The sequence below is a fragment of the Triticum dicoccoides genome, chromosome 2A (assembly GCF_002162155.2).
Source record: "Triticum dicoccoides isolate Atlit2015 ecotype Zavitan chromosome 2A, WEW_v2.0, whole genome shotgun sequence".
NCBI lineage: Eukaryota > Viridiplantae > Streptophyta > Magnoliopsida > Poales > Poaceae > Triticum > Triticum dicoccoides.
Genome location: NC_041382.1, coordinates 487,441,774 through 487,448,087, shown reverse-complemented (window position 1 = coordinate 487,448,087; position 6,314 = coordinate 487,441,774).

Sequence of the window (6,314 nt, the reverse complement as noted above, 5' to 3'; positions counted from 1 at the left end):
ACATAGAGCTGCTCCTCTGGGCCATGGAGCAAACAGATTCACTGAATCCGATCGTGAGGGAGCGGTGGTGGGAGTATCGATCCCGGATGGAGCATCCACCAGATATTGAAGGATCGAACATTTACAGGATGCCGTTTGTGAGGTTGTTGTGCCAGAGAGAGCCGGTGGAGTCTTCGTCGACCGAACCCAACTACAAGACGAGAAAAATAGTTGGCCCGATGACGCTTCCCCGCCATCCTATCCCTCGTCGTTCACATCGTCTCACGGGGCGGCTGTCTGCCACCGAGGAATAGGAGGGACTGCCCCCCCTAGCGCAATAATCGGGTAGGTTGTGAGTTGTTAGGAGGAGCTTAGGGTTGTTAGTATTTGTAGGTTGTGAATTGTGTTTTGTGTTGTGTATTTTGAGAGTACTTTCAGATATGAATGTCTTTTGAATTTCAGATTTGCAGTATTGACCATATGAAGTATTTTATGAATTCTAGAGATCTATTTTTAGCACTTAAAAAATGTAGTTTCATAGGAGTATAAAAGTGCAGACAATGTGATTCTCAGAGAAGAAACTGCAAGTTTCAATTTCAGATAAGAAACTCCAAGTTCAGTTTCAGATAAGAAACTGCAACTTTCAGAGGCAGGGCATTTATATTAACACGGCCTTTTCAAACAGTGTTAACATCATGTTGGAAGTTTTATTCATTGTCGAAGCTAGAACTACCAGCCAGTTAACATCATGCTGATCAACATTCATGCATAGCACATCTTCATATGATGCACAGTCAAAAAGATATGTTATTTTTGAAATGCCCACACAATGTTGAGTGTGCGAAAAACAGAGAAAATGAGGGACGATGTTTTGGCAAGTGTTGGACGTGGTGTGCGTAGATGAAAATTGGGACCCACATGTCAATAAAGGCAGAGAAAAAAAATTTGGAGATATTTTCTCTGCGCGGGTGGAATCAAACCCGGGCGGAATAGCTGTCGGGTACTGTCACTCGGCCACTAGGCTAGTTCAGTTCTTTCGTTACTAATAAGGCACTTACTCTGGTGGTGATCTCCTCCTGCGCCTTTGTGCGCTCGCCACGATGCCGCTGTCTGCCGTTGTGAACATGCTGAACAAATGAGAGGAATCTGGAGAGGACTATACATGGAGAGGCGGACAGTCGGGACCCACCAGGTCTATGGCCGTACGCAAGCAAGTGCCTCATCGAAAAAATACTTCCTCCTAATGCTATACTGGCATTGGGGCCCATGGGTTTATCAACATAGTTACATTGTTTAGGTGCTTCAACATAGTTACTGTCTCTACTCTTATAAAAAATGAAGTTGGTGATGATGGTGTGCCTGCCATCCTACAATATAGGCCGTCTGATTTATATCTGACAGATTGGAAGGAAACGATGACAATTTTGCAAAAAGATACCCACACCCCTCTCTAGATTTGCAAATAAGGCCTTCACTCGTTCATCCTTTTCACCCACAAGATAAACTACTCATACAAATGCATCATGATGCATGTAACGCATGGGCATCTTGCTAGTAGGAGATAAATTCACAATGAAGTCGGGGAGCTGGCAGGTATCATTTATTATCACTGGGGCAGCAAGTATCAGCTGGGTTTTGGGCCGCCCCATTTAGGCTTTCTTTTTTAACATGCGTAGCCCACGACCTCGGATGGGAGGTCCATAGGCCTGTTTGTATTTTCTTGAGGGCCGTCATGTATCAACCGGCCTATGGACCTCCCATCCGAGGTTTTCTTTTTCCTGAAACATCGGCAACCCAATTTATGTATTTTTTTGAAGAAAACGCAGAGGTCTGTTCTATTTTTTCTATATAAGAATAGGAACGCCTGGTCCAACTTATGTTTCCCTTCTAACTATATTATATATATTTAATTTTTTATATGTTATTATATATTATTTTTATTGTCATCATATATTTAACAAATACTTACATATGTAAGAAAACAATATCCCACATCTTATTAACTTATAAAAATAATTTCTTAACAATAAAATCCTGGATTTTTTTGGCAACGAAAATCCTGGTGATTGTGTACAAAAGCTTGGTAAGATTTAAGGACCAATGTAATAATAACAAATCACTTATTATTTAAATATATATATAATAAAATGCTCAGCCCATGTTTATTTTTTGATAACATTGTTGCACCCACCCCAACATTATAATTAGAATCAGCCCAGCAAAATTGTATATTTCGAGAAAGTGCAAATGGCCTGTAATTTTTCAGGAAAAACATAACTGGGCCACATGGACGCTACATTATTTGTTCACCCAGCCCGGCTAATGGACTGTAATTCAAAAAAAAAGAGATCAAATTGACTGTAAATTCTACCTCGCAAAAAAGACTGTAAATTCTGAAAAAATGGGTTGAATACGTGCCACATTTTTGGAGGTTGAAATGTGGGCCAATAGGTCGAAGCCAATGCAAGTCATTGTCAACTTGGTTAACAAATGATTCTAACATCGTTAGCCGTTGCATTTGCATCCAACGACCGACATCCATCTTCAATCTCTTGTCTTCTTCCTCCAGCGCCGCCGGGACCACCTGCTCCCGCCTCCTGCTGCTAGCAGCTTTGCTTAGCATGCTTTGCTGTGAAGTGCTACTCCATTGTTGTCCAGGCCATCCCTCCACACCTCCACACCTCCTGTTCTTCTCCACCGACTGCCAAACCACACCGCACCAGAACCAGTTAACCTTCGTACACCTCTCCGTCTGCGACTCTACTCCCGCGTCTTCCCATCTCCGGCTCGTTGCTCCCCGGGGCCTCGCCGTCGTCCACCACCTTGGATGCACTCGGCGCGGAGTGGTCAACATGGTCAACGAACGACACCATCGGAAGTAGACTGTGCGTGGAGAGGCTGACAGCTGGGTCCACGGCCGCACGCAAGGAAATGCCTCCTTATTACGCACAAAATAATGATTCCTCCACCTGACAGCTGGGACCCACCGGAAGGGCCTCTGTATTTCGCGATAAAAATGTGACCACCGCTGACAGGTTGGACCCACCAGCTATATCTTCGCACGCAAGGAAGTGCCTCCTTATTATGCACAAAAAAATGAATACCCCCTCCTAGCTGGGACCCATAATAGTGGGAGGCTGACTTGTGGGCCAACTAAGTTGACGGGGACGGAGGGCTTTGTCAACTTAGTCAATATGAACGATTCTAGCTCTAGTAACCGTATGATGTCCATCCAACGGCCCTAGTGCCTCTTCAACCTCTGGTCTTCTTGCTCCAGCCGCCCAAACCAGCGCCGGTCATGCCTCGTGCTCCTGCCTTCTGTGGCCAACTGCGATGTCGGGTGCTACCTCTTGAGCACTGCATTGGTTTTCCCTTGAAGATGAAAGCGTGATGCAGTAAAGCAGCATAAGTAATTCCCTCAGTTTTTGAGAACCAAGGTATCAATCCAGTAGGAGACCACGCGCGAGTCACCTCGTACATACACAAACAAATAAGAACCTCACAACCAACGCGATAAAGGGGTTGTCAATCCCTTCATGGCCACTTGCACGAGTGAGATCTGATAGAGATGATAATAATAAGATAAATTTTTTGGTATTTTTATGATATAGATTAGTAGAGATTGCAAAATATAATAGATTGGAAACTTGTATGATGGAGAATAGACCCGGGGGCCATAGGTTTCACTAGTGGCTTCTCTCAAGATAGCATAAGTATTACAGTGGGTGAACAAATTACCGTCGAGCAATTGATAGAAAAGCGAATAATTATGAGAATATCTAGGTATGATCATGTATATAGGTATCACATCCGTGACAAGTAGACCGACTCCTGCCTGCATCTACTAGTATTACTCCACACATCGACCACTATCTAGCATGCATCTATAGTATTAAGTTCATAAGAACTTAGTAACACCTTAAGCAAGATGACATGATGTAGAGGGATAAACTCATGCAATATGATGTAAACCCCATATTTTTATCCTCGATGGCAACAATACAATACATGTTGTTTCCCTTTCTGTCACTGGGATCGAGCATTGCAAGATTGAATCCAAAGCTAAGTACTTCTCCCATTGCAATAAAGATCAATCTAGTAGGCCAAACCAAACTGATAATTCAAAGAGACTTGCAAAGATAAACCAATCATACATAAAAGGATTCAAAGAAGATTCAAATATTGTTCATAGATAAACTTGATCATAAACAACCAATTCATCGGATCTCTACAAACACACCGCAAATGAAGATTACATCGAATAGATCTCCAAGAGAATCGAGGAGAACTTTGTACTGAGATCCAAAGAGAGAGAAGAAGCCATCTAGCTACTAGCTATGGACGTGAAGGTTTGAAGTAAACTACTCACACATCATTGGAGGATCCATGGAGTTGATGTAGAGGCCCTCTGAGGGAGTCCTGGATTAGGGGGTGTCCGGATGGCCGGACTATTCCTTCAGCCGGACTCCTGGACTATGAAGATGCAAAATTGAAGACTTCGTCCCATGTCCGTAAGGGACTTTCCTTGGCGTGGAAGGCAAGCTTGGCGATACGGATATGTAGATCTCCTACCATTGTAACCGACTTTGTGTAACCCTAACCCTCTCCGGTGTCTATATAAACTGGAGGGTTTTAGTCCGTAGGACAACATACAGAACAACAATCATACCATACGCAAGCTTCTAGGGTTTAGCCTCTCCGATCTCATGGTAGATCTACTCTTGTACTACCCATATCATCAATATTAATCAAACAGGACGTAGGGTTTTACCTCCATCAAGAGGGCCCGAACCTGGGTAAAACTTCATGTCCCTTGCCTCCTGTTACCATCCCGCCTAGAGGCACAGTTCGGGACCCCCTACCCGAGATCCGCCGGTTTTGACACCGACATTGGTGCTTTCATTGAGAGTTCCTCTGTGTCATCGCCGTCAGGCTTGATGGCTCCTACGATCATCAATAGCGATGCAGTCCAGGGTGAGACCTTCCTCCCCGGACAGATCTTCGTCTTCGGTGGCTTTGCACTGCGGGCCAATTCACTTGGCCATCTAGAGAAGATCGAAAGCTATGCCCCTGGCCGTCAGGTCAGATTTGGAAGTTTAAACTACATGGCTGACATCCGCGGGGACTTGATCCTCGACGGATTCGAGCCACTGCCGAGCGCGCCACACTGTCACGACGAGCATGATCTAGCTCTGCCGCCGAACAGTGCCCTGGAGGCCGCACCTGCATCGGCTTCGACCCTTAATTCGGAGTCAACTGCGCCGATCGAGGATGGGTGGTTGGACGCCGCCTCGGGGGCTGTGATCCCAACGGCGATCGAGCTGAACACCAACCCCGCACTCCGCGAGACTCGTGACTCCAAGGAGCCGAACTCCTCTCCGGACTCCGAACCCTCCGCGCCCCTGCCAATCGAATCCGATTGGGCGCTGATCATGGAGTTTACTGCCGCAGACATCTTTCAGCACTCGCCTTTTGGCGATATTCTGAAGACACTAAGGTCTCTCTCTTTATCAGGAGAGCCCTGGCCAGACTACAGTCAGCAAGGTTGGGATACGAACGATGAAGAAATTCAAAGCCCACCCACCACCCACTTTGTCGCCACTGTCGACGATTTAACCGACATGCTCGACTTCGACTCTGAAGACATCGACGGTATGGACGCCGATGAAGGAGACGATGAAGAACCAGTGCCTACTGGGCCCTGGAAAGCCACCTCGTCATATGACGTGTACATGGTGGACGCACCAAAAGATGATGACGAGGAGCGGAAGGACGCACCGAAGGCTTGTTCCCTCGAGAAGTAGTCAAAGCGGCGACGCAAGCGCCGCCCCAAATCCCGCCTCGACAGAAATAACGATCACACAGATCCAGCGCTGGAGCAGGGCGAACCGCTGCCGGACAGCGGCAATTCGGATAATCAAACCGAACAAATAAATCCTATCAAGGATAATGGTCCGGACGATATAACGCCGGACAGGCAGCCGGAGCAGCAGAATGCCCGTAAAAGGCTTGTTGCCACCGCGAGGAGTCTTAAAAAACAGAAGCAAAGGCTCAAGGCTGCGCAAGACACACTCCAAATCAGATGGAGTAAGATACTCAACACAACAGCGAGGTACGGCGACAATCGCCCCTCCAAGAGCTACCCAAAGCGGAAACTGCTACCTTAATTCGATGAGGAGGCCTCAGACCCCCCACAACCAAATATCAAAGCAGCCACCTGGCCGGATAAACGACCCCTCTACCAACACAGAGCGGCATACAACGCCACTCACAATACAACACGCGACCCATGCGAGGGCTCGCACCCAAAGGACGGCGCAGCAAGATCCATCTAT